The 10,121-nt window shown below is 42.6% G+C and overlaps 1 non-coding gene across 1 annotated transcript; it reads left to right on the forward strand.

The window, feature by feature from the left end:
• Window positions 1-2,529: 2,529 nt before the first annotated feature.
• LOC118159773 lies at window positions 2,530-2,725 on the forward strand. Its single transcript, XR_004747243.1, has one exon. It is a non-coding gene; the product is annotated as a U2 spliceosomal RNA (small nuclear RNA).
• The last annotated feature ends 7,396 nt before the right edge of the window (window positions 2,726-10,121 follow it).

Here is a 10,121-nt window from a genome sequence, read left to right on the forward strand (position 1 = left end):
CAATGATCTTCAAGTGTTAGCAGTACAGTAATTGCATCAGAGTTAACTAACTTTAATAACACACTGGAATTTGTGTTATTGTGTGGAATTTCACTGATCACTATATGATTAGGGAAATGCAAATAGTCATCACTTGAAAAAAATATATTGTTTTACACTAGTATTTGTAGGTCTGCTTCATTTTCTTTTATCTCCATTCCTTTCTTTGCAGTTGTTCCATCTTGGTAAAAGATTATCTTTGAATCCTAGGCTCTTTTCAGTTTTGTTATACTGTATGTTTTGCAAGAGCTGCAAACAATAAGCAAAATGAAACACTGCAAAATTTGTTTCATCGTGTTCTATTTTTTCTTCCAGTTCTTTAACTTATTTTGTTCATGACACGCACATTTATAACTGATCTTTTTTGGGAGGTGAATTAACTCTAATGAATATATATGATAATGGATGTTCCTGCTTCCTCCTGCCCCAGGCTGGTCAGCTAGTCCAAACAGAAAGATTTACAGAGAATAAATGTTAGCATTGATTTGAGTGATTTCCTGGTTGCCTGGTTTCTACAGAAATGTATTTCATGTTTATTGTTCAACTTTCCCCAGAAAACTCTGCAACCAATTCCTCTAGATCACTCTGGATCACTCTTTAGAAAGAGAATGAAGAATTGTCTGTCTTGCTAAGGAATCAGGAGAAAAATCATCTGGAATACAGCCCCCTTTTACTGATGTTGTAACTTCTTTAGCAGATTCATTGACTCACCTGAAATAAGTTCAAGTATGATGTTAATGGGTGTGAGAGAGAAAGTTAAAAATGGGGGGAGGAGAAGAATTTTTCTAGCAACATGCAGGTAGCACAGTTATTTTATTTCTAACTGTCATTTGCTAGTTAGTAACATGTGAGATAAAATAGAATTGTCCCTAGAGAGGCATAGCTTGTTCTAGAAACTAGTATCTATGACTTTCTGTCACTATGTAGAATCATTTCAGGTGCTTTCTGTGACTCTGATCTGATGCACCAGAAAAGGAGGCTCTCAGCTGGAGATATGAGAGAGCAGATAAACATTAAAAAAGACAAATATAATATCTAGATCTTTTAACAGCTGAGCACTGATAGTAATTTGGTGAAACTGAACACTTGTGTAAGGATCATAAAAGGTGGAATAGTACATTTTTTATCATTCTCTCATGGGTAAATAGGAGTTGAAGACAAGACACTACTGTTTTCTACCGCCTTGTCTGCTAAGCTCTACATGAGAGTATCAAATCTCAGTGGCCTGGACCTAAGAAGCAGTGCTTTGAAAACGTCTTTCTGAGTGACAGCCTGGCTATAGGATGCTAGGAGACAACTGCAGTTGGCAGGATAACCTGGATGTGGTGGCTCCATATTTCTCTCTTTCCTTTGGTTAGAGTTTTCTGAATGCTGTTAGAGAAGCCCAAACTGAGCCCAGGTTTTGTGAACTCAGTAGTGGGGCTCCTGCTTCTTTAAAATTGTGCCTTCCAACAACAACAAAAAAAAAGGCATGGTTTAATGGTGGACTTGGCAGTGCTAGGATAAGGTTGGGATAAATGATCTTAGAGGTCTTTTCCAACCTAAATTATTCTATGATTTTGTGATTCTGTGATTGCATTAGTACCCTAAGGATGTTTTATCTTATCTGTGCAAATTTGACATCATGATCTTATCCTTGAAATTTTTTAGTTGCAAGGTTTTGCATACCTTTTTCTTACTAACACTGTCATAACTGAAAAAATACATATATATCTACAACTGTATTGAAATTTTACTTGCATCATCCATTCTTCTATTTCCTCTATCCCATAGTCTCTGTCCCATATTGGGGAGTAACAGCGATGTGCTAATTTAAACTTGTGTCTATTCCCTTCTTCAGCAAACATTGCTTCATGTTATTAATTTGTGGTAAGGTGAAAAGCAAAGGCAAGCTGGGGAGTGAGCGACATATTGTGTGTGCATATTTCTTCTGATCTGTAGTATTTTATCCACACAGTTATGTCAGTGAAGAGTGTGAAAAATCACATATTCTTTGCCAAAATAGCTACACCGGCCAAAAACCCCATGTGGACACAGCTATGCTGACAAAAGAGAGCTTTATGGGCTGACCTCTGCACGCTCAGGGAAGTTATATAACTATGCAGGCAGAAAAAATCCTTCTGTCAACATACTCTGTCTCTACAAAAAGGCATCTTGCTGCCACAGCTAAACTGGCATGGATGTATTAGTACAGTTATGTCTGCAATATGGACAAGTTCTGCATCTTGTGCAGTAGCCGAGGGAATATAGTCATGGTAGAAAAAGAATCATGGCTATCTTAAGCTACTATCAATCCTTATTTAGCACTAGTCTAAATTTGCTTATCACATTATCATCATATTTCTAAAATGTAAAATAAATTTATTAATTTTAGTGCTTGTTGTTGTTGTTGTTGTTTTTCCTTGCTTTTCCTCTCTCTCTGGAGAATTTGTAATTCTCCAGTGTCTATCATTAGGAGCTGTTTTTCTAGGTCAGTGGTTTAATTCTTTGATCGCTTCTCAGCCTTTTGGCTAAGATCATGTGTAGTATCTTTCTTATCAGTTTAATATCTGGTATGTTCCTCATTTGTATTAAATTGATTTTTGGGCTCAAGTTTTCTTTTTTGTTTGTTTTTGGATGAGAGAATTGAGTACATCCTCAGTAACTTCGCAGATGACACCAAGCTGGGGGGAAGTGTCAATCTGCCAGAAGGTAGAAAGGCCCTGCAGAGGGACCTGGACATGATAGGTCAAAGAGCAGAGGCCAATGGGATGAGGTTCAACATGGCTAAGTGCTGGGTCCTACACTTTGGTCACAACAACTCCATGCAACCCTACAGGCTTGAGGAAGACTGGCTCGAAAGCTGTGCAGAGGAAACGGATCTGGGGGTGCTGGTTGATGCTCGCCTGAACATGAGTCCAGGTGTTCCCAGATGGCCCAAAAGGCCAAAAGCATCCTGGCTTGTATCAGGAAAAGTGTAGCCAGAAGGACCAGGGAGGTGATCATCCCTCTGTAATCAGCTCTTGAGGCTGCACCCTGATTACTGTGATCAGTTTTGGGCCCATCACTACAAGAAGGACATCAAAGCCCTGGAGCTGGTGAAGGGCCTGGAACACAAGTTCTGTGAGTGGCTGAGGGAACTGGGTTTGTTTAGTCTGGAGAAGAGGAGGTTCAGGGCAGACCTTATTGCTCTCTACAACTACCTTAAAGGAAGGTGAGGGGAGCTGGGGATCAGCCTCTTATCACAGGTAACTAATGATAGGACTAGAGAGAATGGCCTCAAGTTGCACCAGGGGAGGTTCAGGTTGGAAATTAGGAATAATTTCTTCGTAGAAAGACTAGAAAGGCATTGGAACAAGTTACTCATGGAAGTGGTGGAGTCACTGTCCCTGGGGGTATTTAGGGAAAGGTTAGACATGGTGCTCAGGGACATGGTTTAGTGGGTAATACTGGAAGTACGGTGATGGTTAGACCAGATGATCTTAGAGGTCTCTTCCAACCTTAGTGATTCTATGATTCTATTCTATGATTATCATTTAGAATATGTCATATCCACTAAATAATATCTGAAGTTTTAAAATTTATTCACAGTTCCTAGTAATTTATAGTTATTTAGAAATATTTTGTCACATCATTCTAACATCAAGTTATATTATGAAAATATATTTGTGTGTGCATTTTTTAAATGGGCTTAAAAATAACACCAAGATGAAGGGAAGTACCAGAGAAAATGGCATTGTGCTGAACCTGTTAGTTTCACAGTTTTATCAAAGAAGGATCTGAATTCCTTTCAGTAAATACAGAGCTAGGTGAAAACCAGGCAATCAGTATTGTCTTGGAATGAGTAATCCAATTACTCTTTTCCCAATAACCGTACACAAGTCAGTTCATATTATTCAACTTTTTTTTTTTTGTTATTTTGCATTATTCAAAATTATTTGTTAAATAATTCCACAGAAACCTAGGGAGTAAAGATTTTTCTGCTAGCCAGGAAAACATTCCCAACACTTTCATATTCATTGTCCTTTCTTACTAGAGTACAAACAAAAGCCATTTAATACACTTTCAACTCTAATAACACGCCTGCTATCCCTCCTACTGATGTTGACATTGTGAGTAGGCAATCCATGTGCAAGTACCTTTCTCTCACATTTATACACAAATCAATAAATGGGAATGTGGAAGAGAATCAGCATCTCTCTTGATAACATTCAGCCTAGGACAATGATAAAGACTTTCAAGATATCAAATTTTGCATAATTTATGTCTTAATCATTGCTAAGTGGTCAGAGATGTATAGGTTATATACACAAATAAACACATATATGCACATTTTAAAACATTTGGGATTTAAAATTTCTATCCTTGAAATTCTCCCAAAAGATAGAATAAACCATTAGCTTCCAAGTCCCAGTTTCAATATCTGGTATAAAGAGTTCTCTCCTGAATAATTTTCTGGTCAGAGTACACCAGAAAAATAGGACAAACCCAACCCAAGAGGGACCGAGGAAAAAGAATGTCTACACACACAGAACTAGAAGACAATGGGTTTTAAAGAAGTAAGGATTGAGAGAGATATCCTGTAAAGGTACCAGGTCAACTGCTGCAAAGTGTTGGGGGATTAGTGGGAGTGTCATACACATGTTCAACTTCTCTGCCTTGATGTGTACATTGTTCTGTCTTTGGGGAAAGAATGACCTTGGCACAGTACTCTATGATGTTTTCTTCAGCTGTCATGTACCTATGAAAGATGTAACCACAATGTTGTTGAAGCTTTGGGTAGGAGTAGCGTGCAACTGAAGGCCAGATGAAAACATGAAATCATAATGTTTGAAAATTATGCTGAATGCATTTGCCACAAAAAGGCACTTTCTGCCACTTAGACTCTGGAGAGCTTAGCCACTAGAAGTGTGGTGAGCCCATGAATGCATCTTGCTGTGATACACATCCTGAACCTGAATAAAGGCAAGCAAAAAAATTGATTTTTTTTTTTTTTATGAGCTCCCTTGCCGGCTGCAGCATTGTATTTTACCCGTAATTCTGCACGCAAAGATCTGAACGAAGATGACGGAGTTACAAGTATTTAAGGCGTATACCGTTCGGTTGGGTTGGATTTGGTTGCCTGTGTGTGTAAGAGTGTGACTGAGACAGAACTTAGTTCCAAAGTGAGTGCGGAGGTCTTCTAACCACGGTTCCAATCTCCTGTGAGGGACTTGGCCGGTGAAGGACCAAAGTGATTCCTATAGGATTTGTGGGAGGGTGATAGGTCCTAAACCCCCTGCAAGACACTCTTACTAGGTAACCAAGGGCTTTGCCACAGTAAAATTCCTAGATGGGTCAGATAAAATTGAAGACCGGGGACCGGAGAAAAGGGACCAAACTAAAAATGGTTCAGTACTATATGATAGAATGGCCAAATCAGGATATGCAATAATTAATAAGGACCTAGAACCTGTGGAATCAGGACCTTTGAGTCCATCATGGTCAGCTCAGGCTTGTGAGCTGTATGCTCTATGTAGGGCCCTGGAACTATAAAAGGGGAAAAATGGGACTATATTTACAGCATGTTGAACTGAATGAACTCCCCATGCCTGAATCACCACCAGAAAGCAGTGTTGTACAACAAAAACTGGAAACTTCTCCAAAGTTGTTGCCATTAAATTAATAATATTAATTAATAAAATATAATTAATAAAAAAGTACTAATCTCTTGCCATGAAATACTGTTACTATTAAACTTTATGTTCTAGTTTGGAGACAAAAAGGAATATTATTAAGGCATGAGCATGTGACTTTCTGTTTCCTTAAGGCGGTGAGCTTTAATTCTATTCATGCTAAGTCTCAGTGAGACATACTAGCATCCTTGTGGACACATTCATTTTAATGTTGTAAAATCGTGGGTCAGATGATTCAAAGCCTTAATATAAATGTACTCAAGCAGGGAAAGGTGAACTGGTATCATTTATTTTAAAAAGTCATATGGTGGATTTGTTTGTTTGTTTTTTTAAGTTTTCACTAATATAAAAATCACATGAGCATGCTTGTTGAACAGTAAAATTATTTTTATGTAAGTGCATTTACTCTTTCTATTTTTGAACAAACAGAAGTATCAAATACTTGTTTAAATATTAAGTGGGTGTTTTGAGCCTGCAAATTTAATATTGGCTCTAAAACTCTGCTTTCATAAGTAACATTTATTATATCACTATATTTCTGATGTTTGCATAATCATAAAAGGACCTCAAAACTTGAACACACAGACTGAAATATAAGCTGATAGCCTTGAATATGTCAGTGTGCTATATAGTGGCCTTTGAGGACTGTCATGATAACCCTTTTACATTACAAAGATAATGTTTTAGTCCTAAATTTTCAGGACCCCTTAGTACAGAAGAAAGCTTTATACAATTACTGATGTGAATTTCTCTAAAAATGTATATTTTTGTGTCCAGTTGCATTATTTAAGTGTTCCTTTGTATCAATTTATGTATGCTTCTGTTGTGGTTTAACCCAGTCGGCAGCTAAACACCACACAGCCATTCGCTCACCCTCCCCCCCTTCTCTGGGATGGGGGAGAGAAACGTGAAAAACTAAGGCCTGTGGGTTGAGATAGAGACAGTTTATTGGGACAGAAAATAATAATAATAATAATAATGATGTGTACGGAGAGGGTGATGCACGGTGCAGTTGCTTGCTACCCGCTGACTGATGCCCAGCCTGTCCCTGGGCGGCTGGCCCCCCACCCCGGCTAGCCACCCCTATACATTGTTTAGCATGACATCAGGTGGTATGGAATACCCCTTTGGCCAGTATGGGTCAGCTGTCCTGGGTCTGTCCCCTCCCAGCTCTTGCTGCACCCCCAGCCTGCCCGCTGGCAGGACAGAATGAGGAGCTGAAAAGTCCTTGGCTTAGTGTAAGCACTGCTCTGCAGCAATTAAAACATCAGTGTGTTATCAACATTAGTCTCATTCTAAATCCAAAACAGCACCACACAATTTATATTTTTATTATTTGTCTATACTTACATTTGCTTTAAGTGGCATATTTGTTGATAGACAAAAGGTTCAGACAAGTCCCCTCAGATGGTCATGTCACTTCCATGGAGCCCAGAGATGACTGCCTACAAGGTGACATGCAGACATCTACTTTTCAACCCAAATTCCTTGAGGAAGATTTTTTCCCCATATATTTTTTAAGATCCACTCAGTAAACATCAGAGAGAACAGGCTATTTTGAAAGATGGATTTTTAGAGCAGAAGAATAAGGAGAATTTGGAGGAGAAAGGTTATCCTTTCAGTTACATTGATGAATCCTAAGGTTTGCAGGTGTACAGGCTGTCGAGGAGAGAGCTACTGTACTTCACACATTCTATCTTATTTTTAGCTTTTAAAGATTACATCACATTTACTGAAATATTCACCCATTTTTCTACCAAGTGTAAACTGAGCTAAGCAGTGGTAGCTGCAAGTTCAAAAGGTCTGGCAAATTTTCTCTTGGCATGTCCCTAAAATGGCTGGATTCAAACCAGGAGAAACAGATAGTCCTGATTTCTTGTGTTGCCAGATGTGCTCAAAAAACTTAGTTTAGTGTGGCCATGGGGGTTAAGGCATGGAAGTCGCTGGGGGTTTGCTGGTTGCCGGGCAAGGTTGTTTGACCAATGAAGAGGTAGTGGGAAGGTACTGCTGTTTGGGAATGGTATAAGAAGGGAACCTGTTCTCAATATGAGAGGCAACATATATATAATGAAGTTATGTCATCAATAAAGAAGTAGCAGTTACTGATCCTAAAAGAACCCTAGTGTCTGTGTGGTCATAATGCCAAAATTTAGCTTTTAGTTAGCCTTACCACAGAATTCTCATGTTGAAACATGGGATTAGAAAATAGAGAGTGACTGATTAAGAATAAATATATAGACAACACTCATTGCTTAGTATGTGCTACATTTGCAATGTACTAGGCCTGTGCCTAGATGAGCCCCTAGGGCCTCCAGATGAGCCCCTGGGGCTCCGAGAACCAGATCAACCTAACCTTATTGTTTGGACTGTGAGCAAGTCCCAGAGATAAGGAGGACTGCTTATAAAGAATAAGATAAACATGCAAGGCCTTGAGATAAAAGGAGCCCCTTGGATCCCAAGAACGGGACCAAACCAACCTTATGGCCCAGATTGTGACCAAGGGCTCAGGGAGCATGTGCAGGGAGACGAGGTTGACTTGCCGAGGTGATCGCCCCCGAGGCAGACGTGCTCTGCAGCGGAGCAGGGGATCAGGACAGGCAGGGCTATTTTCCTGGCATCGAGGCCACTCGAGGCAGCCGAGGGAGCCGCCACAACCCCGCAGCCCTGGTGAGGGACGCTGACAAGGCGTAGGCGGAGCCAGCAGCTCCCCCTCCCTGGCCGTTCAAAAGCAGCCCCTAGGGAGTACGAGCGACCAGGAGCGTGGCGAACAGGATGGGCAAACAGGGCGGGGCGTGTCAGTTTGCGCCGCAGTTTGGGCAGGCAGGGCGAGCAGGGAGGGCAGAGCGATCCCCGCCCCTAAGAACACCTCAACCGATGGTTTTCGACCACTAGCTAGGCCCCTATGGTCCTCGCTAGGCAGAGAGCTCACACTAGAAAGTCTGTAGCCACCCAGACAGAGTGCCCACTCAGAAATACAGCATTTCAGGTCTCTGGAGGCAGGGAGTGCCAGAGCCTGCTGCTGCCATCTGAGGGAGGCAGACATACTGTGTGTGTGAGGTGTGAGCAGGTGGTTGACCTTGTCCGCCTGGTGGCAGAGCTCAAGGAGGAGATGGAAAGGTTGAGGGCCATCAGGGAGTGCGAGCGGGAGATAGACTGGTGGAGCAACTCCCTGCAAGGCCTGAAGGAGAGGCACCGGGGTGAGACTCCCCTAATGGGAGTGGACCCCCTGCCCAGTCGCTGTTGGGCAGAGAGAGGGGACCTAGGAGTTGAGGAGGAGTGGAGACAGGTTCCTGCTCGGCATTGCAGGAAACTCCCCCCACCGCATGCTCCACCTTCCCAGGTGCCCTTATGCAACAGGTTTGAGGCCCTGGAGCTCGAGAGAGCAGTGGAGGAGGGTGTGGCAGAAAAGGTAACCAGGAAGCCTAGGGCGAGGAAGTCTGCTCCATGCCTCAAGACTGCTCCCACCAAGAAGGAAAGAAGGGTGATCGTTGTGGGCGACTCCCTTCTCAGAGGAACGGAGGGCCCTTTCTGTCGGCCTGACCCTACCCGTAGGGAAGTCTGCTGCCTCCCTGGGGCCAGGGTCAGGGATGTTACCAGAAAGCTTCCCAACCTGGTTTGCCCTTCTGATTACTACCCACTACTGATAGTCCAGGCTGGCAGTGATACCACCGATGAGAGAAGCCTGAAGGCTATCAAACAGGACTTCAGGGGGCTGGGAAGGTTAGTGGACGGAGCGGGAGTACAGGTGGTGTTTTCGTCCATTCCTACAGTGGCAGGGAATGGTTCAGAGAGGACACGAAAAGCCCACCTGATAAACACGTGGCTCAGAGGCTGGTGCCAACACAGAAGTTTTGGGTTCTTTGACTATGGGGCGCTCTACTCGGCACCTGGCCTGATGGCCGTAGATGGGTCCCAACTGTCCGCAAGGGGAAAACAGATCCTGGCCAAGGAGCTGCCAGGGCTCATTGAGAGGGCTTTAAACTAGGTAAGAAGGGGGGTGGGGATGAAACAAAGCTTGTTGGAGGTGTGCCAGGGGGAACAGTGTCAAGGCTGGGGGAGAAGGCTAAGGCCCAGCTGAAGTGCATTTACACTAATGCACACAGCATGGGCAACAAGCAGGAGAAGCTGGAAGCCATTGTGCAGCACGCAGGCTATGACTTGGTTGCCATCACGGAAATGTGGTGGGACCGCTCTCATGACTGGAGTGCTGCAATGTCTGGCTATAGGCTCTTCAGAAGGGCCAGGCAGCACGGAAGGGGTGGTGGAGTGGCTCTCTATATTAGAGAGTGTTTTGATGTCATCGAACTTGAGGCTGGTAATGACAAGGTGGAGTCACTATGGGTTAGGATCAGCGGAAAGGCAAGGGAAGCATCCTGGTGGGGGTCTGTTATAGACCACCAAACCAGGATGAGGGGACGGATGAGGACT

The sequence above is a fragment of the Oxyura jamaicensis genome, unplaced genomic scaffold (genome assembly GCF_011077185.1).
Source record: "Oxyura jamaicensis isolate SHBP4307 breed ruddy duck unplaced genomic scaffold, BPBGC_Ojam_1.0 oxyUn_random_OJ72004, whole genome shotgun sequence".
In the NCBI taxonomy this organism is placed as follows: Eukaryota; Metazoa; Chordata; class Aves; order Anseriformes; family Anatidae; genus Oxyura; species Oxyura jamaicensis.